The sequence below is a fragment of the Mustela nivalis genome (assembly GCF_964662115.1).
Source record: "Mustela nivalis genome assembly, chromosome: 16".
NCBI classification, from domain to species: Eukaryota; Metazoa; Chordata; class Mammalia; order Carnivora; family Mustelidae; genus Mustela; species Mustela nivalis.
In genome coordinates, this window is record NC_139035.1 from 42890784 (window position 1) to 42905626 (window position 14843).

Consider the following 14843-nt stretch of genomic DNA (forward strand, 5'->3'; position numbering starts at 1 on the left):
TTACTGGTCGAGGGGTGGAAAAGAAATGCTTTGTCCAGAGTCACTCTCTGCATACCAAAGGGCCACTGCCTCTCCCTTCTGAGGCGTCTGCCTCCTTTTGGACCCTTCAGGGTAGACGATACCAGTCGGCGATAACTTTTCCTCATTCATTGCACGCTGAGAAGGGGACTTCCTCTAATTGTTAAAAGAGGTATTACAAAGTCACATGCAATAAAAATGTGTTCAGGGGCGCCTGGGTGGCTCAGTGGGTTAAGCCTCTCTCTGCCTTCGGCTCAGGTCATGATCTCAGGGTCCTGGGGTCGAGCCCCACATTGGGAATCTCTGCTCAGCAGGGAGCCTGCTTCCCCCTCTCTCTCTGCCTGCCTCTCAGCCTACTTGTGATCTCTCTCTCTCTGTCAAATAAATAAATAAAATCTTTTTAAAAAATGTTTTCATTACGGGGTGAAGTATGAATTCCAATTTTCAATCTTCCTTTGTTAAAAATTATCGGTAAAATAAAAAAAAAGCGGAGGAAACCAACCGCTTTCTTATACGTTCTCATTTATGACCTATCTTCACTTGTTAGCCTCGTCAAAATCAGGGATAAAATTGTTTTTGTCAGAGAGCCCATACTTACGAGCCCATAGGCTCAGACTGGCGCAAGTCTTTTGTCCTGCGTCCCTCTTCAAACCAGTTTATTAATTCCACATGTTCTATAGGAAAGTGGCATTGTCACAAAAAATGGCCAAGATATCCCTGTGCCAGCCTCAGCAGTACTGGCTAAGGGTCCCATGGCTCAGCCTCTCCCAACCTCACCTCATGTCCCCCTCTTTCCTGCACTCGACCCATGCCTGCCTTCTTTTATATCCTTATATATACTCTACCCTTGCCCACCACAGGGCCTTTGCACTTGCCTATCAACAACCGAAGGTCCTGAAGTTTTAAGCTGTTTGCAAACTAATGAGACAGCCAGTTTCCTGGATTCTGGCAGAAGACACAAGAATCCTAGGTCAGAGACAAAAGGACTTATTTGCACAACAAGAAGCATGAATTTCATGTTTGTGCCATTTTCTATGATGAGAAAGCAGCTACTTTGAATTGCAATTTGGACATTTTCTAGTATGATAATGCTGCTCACATTCAGAGTCTGGACATTCAGATAAGGACCCGAGCTCAGATTCCTGCCACAAGTTCCTGCTTTGCTTTTCCTGACATACATTTTAAAAGAACCATTTACAGTTGAGCCCATGAATAGTTAGTGACCTCCACCCCAACCACCTTGTAAGTAATAGGTGCTGGCTCTCTATCTCCTGCCTCCAGAGGACCACCCTTCTTCCTGCTGATGACCATTTATCCTTGTTTCTGGGATTTTTAAGTAAAAAATCTTGTGTCTTGACATTCCTCATATGACGGTATAGAAACCATGCCTCCAGTCAAAATAACCCCAGGGTTTTCACTTTCCCAGAATGGGAGCTCTGATGCTGGAGGTGCCACCGGCCGACCTCCTGGGGATGGTTTGTGCCTCTTTCTTCAGCAGGTCATAATCTGCATTTACTTCATTTAACACACAGCTACGGGCCCCCAACACACTTCCCTTGGCCCCACATTCCAGGGGTGGGCAGGGGTGACGTCGGAGCAGCCCAGGTGGGTGCTGTGTATGCAATGTCTTGCCCCACAGCAGAGGAACTCTTGAGTTTAAGAAACCCAAAGCTTGTACAATGCGCAGCGAGCCTGCCTCTCCTTGGACCTGCAGGGAGATATTATCTTTACTATATTGGACAATGAAGCTGCCTTTTGCTCCTGGGGAAGACACTGTTTCTGTCCTCCAGGGCTGTTTGCTATACAAACGTCCTCAAAAAGGTAGCCCAGAACAAAGACAGCCTGGTCCTCTGCTCCTAGGATGTGCAGAAATGCAAGAGACCCAAGGGCAGTCGTCTCCCAGCTCTGACCTATGGTCATTTCACTCCTATTTATCCTTCAGACTGCAGGCAAGGACTTGGCCAATTCTTTTGAAGTTTATTTTTAAGTTCAAGTATAATTAACATACAGTGTTATATGAATTTCAGACATATATTATATGATTTCACAAATTTATGCATTAGTGCTCATCCCAGTAAGTGTACCCTTAATCACCTTCACCGATTCCACCCATCCCCCTGCCCATCTCTACTCTGGTAACCACCAGTTTGTTCTCTGTATTTAAGAGTCTGTTTTTTTTAATTTGCCCTTTGTTTGTTTGTTTTGTTTCTTAAATTCTACATATTAGTGAAATCATATGGTATTTGTCCTTTGATTTATTTCACTTTACATTATACCTTCTAGATCCATTCACATCATTGCAAATGGTAAGATTTTCTTTTTTATGGCTGAGTAATATTCCATTGCATATATATATATATATATATATATATGTGTGTGTGTGTGTGTGTGTGTGTACACACACACACACACACACACACACATTCAATGGAGAAAAAAATATATATCTCATATCTTCTTTATCCACTCATCTATAGATGGACACTTGGGTTGCTTCCATATCTTAGTTATTGTAAATAATGCTGCAATAAACATAGGGGTACATGTATCTTTTTCAATTAATGGTTTCATTTTCTTTGGGTAAATGCCCAGTAGTAGATTTACTACATCATATAATAATTCTATTTTTAATTTTTTGAGGAACCTCCATTCTGTTTTCCAGAGTGGCTGCATCCGTTTGCATTCCCACCAACAGTGCAAGAGGGGTCCCCTTTCTCCGCATCCTCGCCAACACCTGTTGTTTCTTGTGTTATTGATTTTGGCCATTCTGACAGTTGTGAGGTGATATCTCATGGTGGTTTTGATTTGCATTTCCAGGATGATGAGTGACGATGAACATCTTTTCATGCGTCTGTTGGCCATCTGTATGTTTTCTCTGGAGAAATGTCTATTTATGACTTCTGCCCATGTTTAGTTGGATTACTTGTTTTTTTTTTTTTTTGTGCTGGGTTGTATCAGTTCTTTCTATATTTTGAATATTAACTGGGATTGGGTTAATTTTATTCACTATTGTGTCCATTTTTACTTATTGACACGGAGTAGATGCTTAGTAAAATACTCACTGAATGACTAGATAAATGAATGAATGAATGAGTGATCTCAAGAATGGTCCATATCTCCAAACTCCTCTATTCTGAGTTTGGAACCTGGCATTCATCTCATTCAATAGTTCTTGTCACTCTGAATAAGCCCCCATGTTACCCTGGTCATCCATGTACTCATCCGACCAATGCTTACCGAGCCCTTACCTTGCACTGTAGGGGAGGACAGAGACAGAGAGATGAGTGAGAATAGAGTCAGTCCCCATTCTCTTGAAGCATATGGTCTGTCAGAGAAGATGGACATTAAACAAAGAATCACATAGTAAGTTATTTATTAGAATTGTGAGAAGTTTACCAAGAGGGAGTTGGGAGACTTTGTAAGTGGTGTGGGTCGTCGGGGAAAGCTTCCATGGGAAGCGATGTGTAAACAGAGGTGAGAGAGAAGGGAAGGTTTCTGGTCTGGCTAAAGAGCATGGGAGGCAGAAGAGACAGAAAAAGCCTGGGGTGGGAAGAGGCCGCCATGTTTCAGGAACTGAAAGACCTCAAGAGTGGTTGAGGCGGGGAGGAGAATGAGGGCAGCATGGATGGGGCTGGACCAGGAGCAGGAGTGTGGACAGAACCATGTCTCCCGGGACAAGTTCCTGACCCCCTGGGATGGCCTTTTGGGCATAACTGTTTTGAGGATCCCTTCTTTTCTCATGAGGTGTCAAAGCAAACAGATGCAGTATTAACTTCCCGCAAGATATTTGAAGGGGAAGTCCTCATTTTACAGGCGAGTCTTCTCCTCCAGATGTGGACTTCTGCCAGGCAGGAGTTCAAGTTCATTTCCAAATCCGCAGCTCCGGCTCAATGTTGTCATTGGCTCTTGTCCATGCCATCAACGACTCAGAGACAGAAGCACTCAGTCAGACAAGAGAACAATTACTTGGGAAAAGGGAAAAGGAATCAGACTTTAGGAAGAAAGACTGGATCGTCAAATACAAAACACAAGCGTTTAGAGGGAAAATCGAGACGACCAAGGCTACGATATTCACGGTGGAAACCAGCCGCTTTCTTATACGTTCTCATTTATGACCTATCTTCACTTGTCAGGGATAAAATTGTTTTTGTCAGAAAGCCCATACTTACGACAACCAGTCAAGGCTCATCGTAAGCCCTGAACCAGTCAGGAAACCTGTTGTTTGGGTTTTTATCCTGATGCACTATGTCTGCCCCACCCCTCGCCTCCCCCCAGTCTTGTGCGATGTAAAGTCAGGAATCAGGGTCAGGTTTTGCTTCTACTGGTTTTCTTTCCTCGTGTGCAAGTTCTTGCCATTGAGAAAACTTTAAGATGATTAACACTCTTCCAATTCAACGTCATTAAATTAATATTTTGTTTCAGTTGATGAAAGTTTATTTCCATATGCATATTAAGAGGCATTGATTAATACAAACATATTTTGTTTTTTAAAGATTTTATTTATTTATTTGAGAGAGAGAGAGAGAGCACAAGCAGGGGGAACTGCAGGCAGAGGGAGAGGGAGAAGCAGGCTCCCCGAGAAGCAGGGAGCCCGGCTCTGAGCTCAGTCCCAGGACCCTGGGATAATAACCTGAGCCGAAATCAAGAGCCAGTTGCTCAATTGACTGATCCACTCAGGTGCCCTTTACCATCTTTATTAGCATGATTTTCTCTAAGATTCCCATATTTGTTAATAGTTCTGGCTTGCCAGGAAGTGAAATTTCTCACTTCCAGTAATGCTGGAATTTTTTGTCATAAGGCTTGCTCCTGAGAAGTTTCTTCATCATAGATGTCATTCCCATATGTGAATTTTAGTCTACGTTCTTGAATAATGGGTTCATCCTACCTAATTAAGCGTTATTTTTGGCATAGTCAATATCTAATTATATCCTGGTGAGAAAAAGGACAGATTCTTACTGAACCTATGTAAATGACCTCCATGATTGTAAGTATCAATTCCCTCTAAAGACAGATAAACTATAGCGATTTGGTTATAGTTTCCCCCTCAAACTTATAAAATAGGAAATTTGGTCACAAAAAAGGAAAGGAAATCAGTAAACTCACTTTCCATATTATCTGACATTGGTTTGTAGGTGAGAACAATCAATACACATCATTAATCTGCAGAACTATTTTTCTCATTGTCCTGATGACATGTTGGCTTATAATCTATATTAAGATCTCTCGTGGAATTTTTTTTCTTTTGAAATTTGAAAGTTCAATTGGGATAAAATGACACTGAGGGTGCTTTAATAGGCTGTAAGCATAAAAATAAACACTGGGTTTGAAGATATAAAAGCTTTTTTTTTAAGATTTTATTTATTTATTTGACAGAGAGAGATCACAAGTAGGCAGAGAGGTGGGGGGCAGGGAAGCAGGCTCCCCGCTGAGCAGAGAGCCTGATGTAGGGCTCCATCCCAGAACCCTGAGATCATGACCTGAGCTGAAGGCAGAGACTTAACCCACTGAGCCACCCAGGCACCCAAAGATATAAAAGTTTTAACATGGAAAATATTTTCTTTTTCTCCTTGTATCATTATTTTATTTATCTTTTTAAAAATTTTATCATGTTATGTTAGTCACCATATGGTATATCATTAGTTTTTGATATAGTATTCCATGATACTTGTAAAATATTTCATTAATTTTTTTAGATTGATTACATGTTGAAATGTTAATATTGTAGAAATACTGGGTTAAATAAAATATATTATGACAATATTTTTTTTTATTTTTTCAAATATTTTATTTATCTATTTGATAGAGAGAGACACAGCAAGAGAGGAAACAAGTAGGAGGAGTGGGAGAGGGAGAAGCAGGCTTTGCCCCGAGCAGGGAACCCATTGCGGGGTTTGATTCCAGAACCCCAGGATCATAACCTGAACCGAAGACTGACACTTAACAATGGAGTCACCGAGGCGCCCCTATTATAATATTTTTAAAAAGTGCTTCATTCTAGTTTGTGTAGGTATAATCTGTTGAGGGTAAGAAATTGATGGAACAGAAAGGTTTTTTTTTTTTCTTTATGTCCGTTAGTGTAAATATGAATCATAACAAGATCAGTTCATTTAGTTCTAGGAAGTTGATTTTTATTGTGCTGCTCTTGGGTTAGGCGGTCTTCTTCTACAGAGCTGTATGGTTTTCCACTGTTCCCACATACAACCACTCAGCTCTGCTGTGGAAGCGGGAAAGCAGCCACAGATATCGGTGACACAATGAGTATCACTGTATTCCAGTAAAACTTTATTTACAAAAAGATACAGCTAGTTGCGTTCGTCCGGAGGGCCACAGGTGGCTGACCCATGTTTAAATTTAGACCAAAACCACTCCACAGATTCTGATTTCATCCCTTAATTCAGTCTACCAGGGCCACAGTAGAGAGGGCAGCTTGCACAGGGAAGCTTGTACCCATGGGGGTTTGTCCTGCGGTATCAAAAGTCAACAGTTCAATTCTTTATTGATGCCCTTTTGTAATTTCTTCCAGAGGACTCAATTCCTGCTCTTGAGTTTGTAGCAGGAGCCTTTACTAGATGCACAGAAAAAGGAAATATCATCTGTAATTGTAAGATTAATTAATTAATTATCTATAATAATGAGATGAAATGGTTCTGGCTAATCAGCAAGAACAGAGGAGCTTGGAGTCTTTTATGAAGGGATAATATGCAATCAGTTTGTGAGACTGAGGGCATTAGTGAATCTCAAGGGCCTTTATTGTACGCCATAAAGTAAGAATGTTACCAATTGACAAGAACAATTAAGCGTCAGGACAAAATTTAAAGTAAATGACTGTGTTGACAATTAATGTGTCGGTCACTGTCCATGAACATCGGAATGTTTCTTTTCAAAGTGAAATGTGAGCGTGACTGTTTCCAATAGAATCATTGAAATGTTGAAATCAATCCATTTTACTACTCAACCTTAATAAAGCTGAATGTTTCTTTCTGATCAATAGGAATAAACAAGACGGCTCTGACAACTGTATCAGGCTAATCAGCCCTCTGGAGAATGGCAAATAGAACTTCCTATTTTTCATATCTCCCATTTCATAGAGTGAAACTAAATCCTTGTGTTGACTTTGGCCATCTTTGGTGTAAAAGATGTCTTCACAGTTTCTGCATATGGGGCCTGAATTAGGGCAGGGTCAAATTTGAAAAAGTTGTCTGAGGATACAACACATGAATTTATTTAAGTATTTAATGGCAGAAACCAATCATAAAACAGTACTTTTAAAAAACACACAACAGTAGGTAGTAATAATTTAGGAACATGAACACGTTCAAAAAGAAGGAATTTTTGTTAAAATGTAGAAATATAACAAAAGAACAGAGAATTAACAGAGTATGTTTATAAAAAGGGATTTGCATCGTTTGGGATGGATTACATTGGTATAAAAACAGGCAGCAAATCTCAATTCTACATTTGCTCCTTGCATATATCATTAGTGTAATAATTTACAGTAAAAATATTTAATACTAATGAGTAATGTAATTAACATCAAGCCAACTGATTAAAAAAATTATCATATGATTTCTCCTTTCGAAGTCATTATTAATAGCTATTCTTTTTTTTTTTTTTTTTTAAAGATTTTATTTATTTATTTGACAGAGAGAGATCACAGTAGGCAGAGAGGCAGGCAGAGAGAGAGGAAGGGAAGCAGGCTCCTGCTGAGCAGAGAGCCCGATGCGGGACTCGATCTCAGGACCCTGAGATCATGACCTGAGCCGAAGGCAGCGGCTTAACCCACTGAGCCACCCAGGCGCCCATTAATAGCTATTCTTACACAAGAAAATGAATTTTGCTTCCCCTCAGACCATCTAAGCTGGTGACACAACCTCAAATTTTTCTCTTACTGCCTTCTTTTATGTTTTGGCGCAAGGATGCTTTTAGTTTATGATAAAATTATTCTTTTCTTCCCTCTTGATAAACAAAACATACTCGTTATCTTGCATACACATCTTATTGTAACAGACATTTTTTACCCTTCTTTAAAATATCTATATGTACATTAACATAAACCAAAGGCATTTATTCAAGCTTTGCACCTGTTACTGCAGGCTATGCGATGCTGTATTAAGTAACCACAGGGGTATTTTAAAATTATTTTGTTCAAGTATCCAAAGACTGTTTATTATTAACTCAAATTAATATTAGTTTAAGGTCTTAAAGTTAACTAAGGCTCTGGAAATTATAATTTAACATACTGTGTGTTCCTTTAAAATGATACAAAATTATCTCTTTCTAAAAATGCTACCTTTTATTATTAATGTAGCTGGATTTTTTTATTTTGCAATTTTATAATCTTAAATAAATTAATTGTAGTTTATGTGACCAGAAAAAACAGTAGAAGAAATTTAGGCAATTCAAAATAACTGCACTTTCTACAAGAAAGCAAACCCATGAGTGTACAGGCAAGAATATTGTCTTCACATTGGCTTTACGATGGTGGTAGAATCAGGGAGAAGGCCTAGAGCTGTTTATGAACCAAAATTATTAACTGGTTTAATTTTCCCAAAGAATAACCTTGATTAGAGTATTATACAAATTTTTCTTCTTATACAATTACAGATTAGATTTTAAAACTCTTGGGTTGGTTTTTGTTCTTCTTATTTTTTTTTTTAGATTTTATTTATTTGACAGAAAGAGACACAGCAAGAGAGGGAACACAAGCTGGGGAAGCGGGAGAGGGAGAAGCAACCTCTGCTGAGCAGGGAGCCCAATGCGGGGCTCGATTCCAGTCCCCTGGGATCATGACCTGAGCCGAAGGCAGACACTCAATGACTGAGCCCCAGGTGCCCCTAAACTGTTAGATTGTTTTAACTGTAATACTTTTGCTTATTTTATAACCTAGTAACCAAGGCCATTAATTAAACCCATTAATTAAACCCCGCAAACTGTGGGGGGTTTTCCCCCTTTTCTCCCTACATTAAAGTTTCAGCAAGAAAAAAATTCTCAAAAAGTCAATAGATTTAAAGCATGAAAGTCGAAAAATATTTTAGAAATCTTTGGATTCTTCACAGTTACGTGAGTGGTTGATATGGTAATATTTCTTTCAGAAAAAAAGATGTTTGGCATAGGACCTTACTCCACTAGATTTTAAAAGATTTTATGCCGTAATCTGATTTATTATCTCCTGCCAGAAGTGACTAAGCTATCAACTGGTTCGCTCAGAATTTTTTCATATTTATAAAATAGATAATTTTATCAACTCTTGTACAAGTTGGATGAAGGAAGAGAATCTGAGGTAGAAACAGGCACTACTGGGCGCCCGGGTGGCTCAGTGGGTTAAGCCGCTGCCTTTGGCTCAGGTCATGATCTCAGGGTCCTGGGGTCGAGTCCCGCATCAGTCTCTCTGCTCAGCAGGGAGCCTGCTTCCTCCTCTCTCTCTGCCTGCCTCTCTGCCTACTTGTGATCTCTCTCTGTCAAATAAATAATAAATAAAATCTTAAAAAAAAAAAAAAAGAAACAGGCACCACTCTTATCTTTTAAGAAAGCTGATCAATTAAGTTCTCTCATTAAGCACCATTAGGTCTTTGGGATAGATTCAGTGTTGAAAATTCGAGTAATTTGGGAGTTTCCTTCTGAATTAGTAGACCCCTCTCTCCCTCGTAATACCCAGATTGCTTACAATGATAACAATCTCCTTTTAAGCTTATATATAAATTTCAGAAGAAACACTGATTTTGAAGCATTATTTAGAGAAAGAGAGCTCTTTTGTTTCCTTTCATCTCAGGTATAGGATTTTCACCTTTGTCACTATCCCCAGCTCCTGGAACCGTAATGAGTACACTGCACAAGCCACAACTCTGGGATGAGGAAAAGCTTCTGAGCTTAGAGTGAACAGAATGTCCACTGGCACCAAGACAAAACACGTGAACACAGAGAATTCGATCAATAGTTCAAGGAACACACACAGAAACCCTTTTCAACCCTGTATTCTCAAATGCCAGAAAATAGCAGAATCCTCAAATCACATCCCCCGCCTTCCCACACCAAAAAAAGGTTCCCTGGGGGAATCCAATTCCAGAGATCCCAGCTGCTGCCCTGGGACAGACATCACCCGGTGTTGGAGCCACGTTCCACTCCCACCGTCACCTGTGTGAGCACAACTGGTCGTGCTCCTTCGGAACCAGAAATTAACTTGGCCGAGAATCAGATTGGGCTCCATCACTTCACAGAAGACTCCCCGAGGAGCCAGGAGAGGGTGAGCTGAGTTCTCCAGGGCTCCAGGTCTGGACAAGGTGCACGTGACCTTGACACCTGTAGTGCGACCTCTAGGAATAGCTGCCAAAGCAGGACAGAGACGAATGTTTTTAGAAAAGGGAAGAAAACGGTCTCTTGTGGAAAGTATGAGCGAGTCGGTCTTCCGACCCAACTGACCAAATATAAAGGACAAGTATTTAAAGGGAAATGTGAAAAATGACCAAGATTACCATGTTTAAACATTCCATTCGTGGTGGAAAAGAGCAGCTTTCTCACATGACCATCATATTCATAACAGACCCTCGGATTCAGCACAGCCAAACTTAGGGATCAAACATTGTTTTTGTTAGGAGTCCACATTTCTGGGACGTGTTCAAGGCTTGTCATTTGGGGGAACCAGAGCCAGTGAGGTCAGCCCTGTTGGTTTATTTTTTTCCCCCTCTTTTTCCTGACTGTGGTCTATGAAGTGCCCAGGCATATTGGGAGCAGGACACAGGGGCCACCTGGATGGCTCTGTCCATGGAGCATATGACTCTTGGTCTTGGAGTTGTGAGTTCAAGCCCCACGTTGGGTGTAGAGATGACTCAAAAAAATAAAATATTGGGGCACCTGGGTGGCTCAGTGGGTTAAGCCACTGCCTTCGGCTCAGTCATGATCTCAGGGTCCTGGGATCGAGCCCCGCATCGGGCTCTCTGCTCGGCAGGGAGCCTGCTTCCCTTCCTCTCTCTCTGCCTGCCTCTCTGCCTACTTGTGATCTCTCTCTGTCAAATAAATAAATAAAATCTTAAAAAAAAAATAAAATAAAATCTTAAAAAAAAAAACCCCACAAACAAAGAAGAAACTGGGTACAGGTTCACCTCTTGCTCTTGCAATGCTCAGACATACTTGGTGAATTAATGAAAGTTGACAGTTACTTATAGAATTATGAAAATGGGCCTCTCTAGGGAAACCACATGAAGATCACGGACAAGTCAAAGTTCAGGTCCCTGAGCAGACGTGTCATCGGTTTCTCAGTAAGCAGACAGGACAGGAAGTGACCCAGGCACCATTGTTGCCTGGTTGGGTGGGATGGCCGTGGCCGGGGCGGGCACCTCCCTAGGGGAACCAGAGCCCCTCCATGGTAGTCACTAGGCAGAGAAAGCTGGGTGAGGAAGCACTCAAAAACTTGGGACCAGGAATTGTCACTCACCTGAGGACCCCTACATCAGTGACCTGCGTGTTGATTTCCTATAGGACCCCTGCCCTGTAGAGGTCCTAGAGGGATGACCATTCTACCTCCTCCAGGCAGTTCCCCGCAGACGGTCTTGCCTGGCTCGCTCCCTCTCTCACCTCCACGGACCCCTCAGATCAGTGAGCTCTCCCTCCCCAACCCTCTGCTGTGAACTCCCCACTTCAGTCTTTCTCCTTCTGCTTCCAGACTCACCTCCTCCTGGAACCGTCCCCTGTTTCACCAAGCTCACCTCTAACGGCTCTTTCCTCTGCCTCCGGCTCTACCACCATGGAGTCGTGGGGATTTGGGAACTCCTGTGTGGTGGTGTGTTTGGCTCCCGTGTGTTCTCTCTTTCTAAACCGGGAGCTCTCTTTTCCATCTGCCACACGGGGATCTCCCCGAAGCCAGGGACTCTTTCTCCCCTTTTCTTCTCAGATCTGGTATCTCCTCGGGGAAGGGGTTGTGTCTCCCGCTGAATTTCTCCACCGCCATATTGGTGCAGGAATCTGACTCTCAACGGATCTCTTCAGTGCCAGGACCGCGGTCTCCAGGAAATGTCTTTGGATAATGATGATGGTGATTTCAAGCCACCGTTCTGAAGGATGTCTTGAATACAGATGGTGTTTTTAGTATTCCCTCATTGGGTTTCCCTTCCTGTCCAGGCGATGATCGTACACTCCCATCCCCCAAAACATTCTCCCCCTTCTCCTCTCCATTCAGATATCCAGAAGTAAGTAGGAGTTAATGAAACACACACACGTACCCTCTCACTTCCACAAGTTCTAAATCCCATCTCGAGTGTATGGCCCTGACCTCTCTCAATAGCCCTCGTCCTCATAAGCCACAGTCTCCTCTCTGGGATTGTTTATCATGCCGGAGAAAGGAAATGCTGGTAATATACAAAACCAGGGCCCAGTGACCCCAACCCTATGCTACGCTGTGGTAGACTCAGAGAGGAACCTCTCACCCCCATTCAGCTCTGCCTCCTGCTGACCTTGGAAACATTATTCTCCCCCTTTGAGCCTTGGTTTCTTCCCAGGGTGGTGGTCAGGATTATGAGAGACATTGACTGTCAGGCTCTGGTGCATCTGCAGATGTGGGGCAGGGGCTCATTTCCTTCCTTCTCTACTCCCCTGCTCCCTACCTCACCTTCTGGCTCTTCCATCTTCTGCCATTGAGATGCTCCTGGGGGGCCTCCGCTAATCCCTGACGTTGAGGAGTGCTTGGGGTGAGATGTACGGATCTCTGACGCTATAGCCAGGAGACGATTCCGAGACTAGTGAGAACTTCCTTTAAGGGCTTTCAACATGAAAAGAAGCCATGAGAGGTTTCTACAGAGCCTCTGTCTTAGGGATCTTCAGCCTGGGGTCCTTTGGCTTGAGATGACATAAGAAGGTCCCTTCGGGAGCCTGGGAAATGCACGAGGTTTGAAGAGAACAGCTTATATGGTGAGAAGATTATGGTTGACAGCATAATGGCTCCCCGGAGGCACCCTTGTCCTACTGGTACCCCCACACCTGGGGATGCTTCCCCTTACATGGCCGAAGGGGCTTCAAGGTTGTGTTGAAGTTAAGAAGAACTAAGAAAAGAGCCATTATTTCGGATACCCTTGGTGGGCCCAGGGACTCACAAGAGTCCTTCAGACACAGAAGATAGATATGGTGATGGAGGGGAAGCAGGAGGCTTCTGGAAGGTGAAAAAAGACAGAAAACGGATTCTGCCCTGGAGCCAGAAGGAACGAGGCCATTAGACAGCTTGACTTTAGCCTCATGAACTTGTTTCAGAGTTCTGATGGTCAGGTAACAAATATATGCTATTTTCAGCCAAGAAGTTTGGTGGTATTTGTTACAGCAGCCACGGGAGAACAACCCAGAAATGGTGAGCTCCATCTAAAAAGGCAGCCGAGAGTGAGAGCCTTGTTTCCAGGTCTCTCGGCTGCCTGCCTCAGGGTTTGGCTCCGTTTTCTTCTAGCAGACCTGTGTGCATGCGGGCACAGTGAGGACATGCCCGAAAGTGCCCCTTCTCCTGCTAAGTGGGGTCCTCTGGGAGCTGAAGCCTGCGTGGTCTGGAACGAGTGCCCCTGATGTGTTGAATGGAAGGGCCAGCGCCCTTAATAAAAGCAAAGTCCAGGCGGGACTGCCTGGGTTGCCACCAGAAGAAGAATTCCCTTGTGGGGAGGGGCAGCAGACAGCACCATCCCTCCTCTGTCTCTCTCCAGATTCGCCAAGATGCACCTTTCCCCTTGGAAGGTTGTCACCGAGAGGGCCTTGGGGACACTGGTCGTCCATTCCCATGCTGGCCCAGGAGGAGTTGGCACCCTGTCCGTCTGCAAAGTTGAATCTGAGCCAGGGCATTCAAATAAGCCTTAAGGGGGAGCTCCAGGGTCTCCAAGGGAAGCTCCCACTGAGATGGGTGCTGGATAAACAGAGGCCCATCCTCTCCCCTGGTTCCACGTGGAGAAGCCATCTTTCAGCCCCTGTCGGGTATGGGGCACTGCAGCTCTCAGCCCGGCCTTGGAAGAACCGGTCCCAAGAGATGGGAAGCCCTCTCCCTTCTGCCTGAGGCCAGTCTTCTGAGCTCTGGTTTCCAATGAAGACTTGTCCTTTCCCTGAGACTGAACTCTGGAACATTCCTCATCAGGAGGACTGAGCTCCCCATCTACAGATTTGACCTGGCTCCCCACGGAGACCCCAGGAGAACTGGGAGAAAGGACTTGTCCCTCAACACCCTCTCAGTTACCCACCTATGCTGTTTGGTGGAAGCACTGAATTGTTCACTGGAGCCCAGGCATCTTTTGGCTGAAAATGTCATGCCATCCGTCCATCCTGAGAGGGGAGGTGGGGGACTTCTATGAGCGCCAAAGGCTCGATGCCTTTTATGCCAGTCAGCTCCCAGCCAAAGCCTGGGAGGAAGGTGCTGTTCTTCCTATTTTACAGATGAGCAAACTGAGTCTTGGGGAGGCTAATTTACCCAACGCAATACAGACTTTAGCATGGGGAAGCAAGGCTTGAAACTGGAATCGATGGCCTTTTCACTCTTGCGTGTGGGTGTGGTTTAAGAAACGCTGTCGGGGTGCGGAGGAGAGCAGGTGGAGAGGGACAGAGCCACTGTATCGTAAGAAAACTCATGATATATAGTCAGACAATAGAACAGAACAGTTGAAACGGGGACTGTCCTAGATAACCGGTAAGATCTTGCCAAGAAAGGAAGTCAGGAGCTAACTATAGAGCACGACCATGACTGTGGGAGCTCAGCTGGTCTCCGGACTCGGTCTTCTCCCTGCTGGTGAATTTCCATTCTCCCACTGCTCCCCTGCAGGACTAGTTTTAAACCCTGAAACTGAAAGAGACAGCCAGGAAGCTAGCCGCCAAGGAGT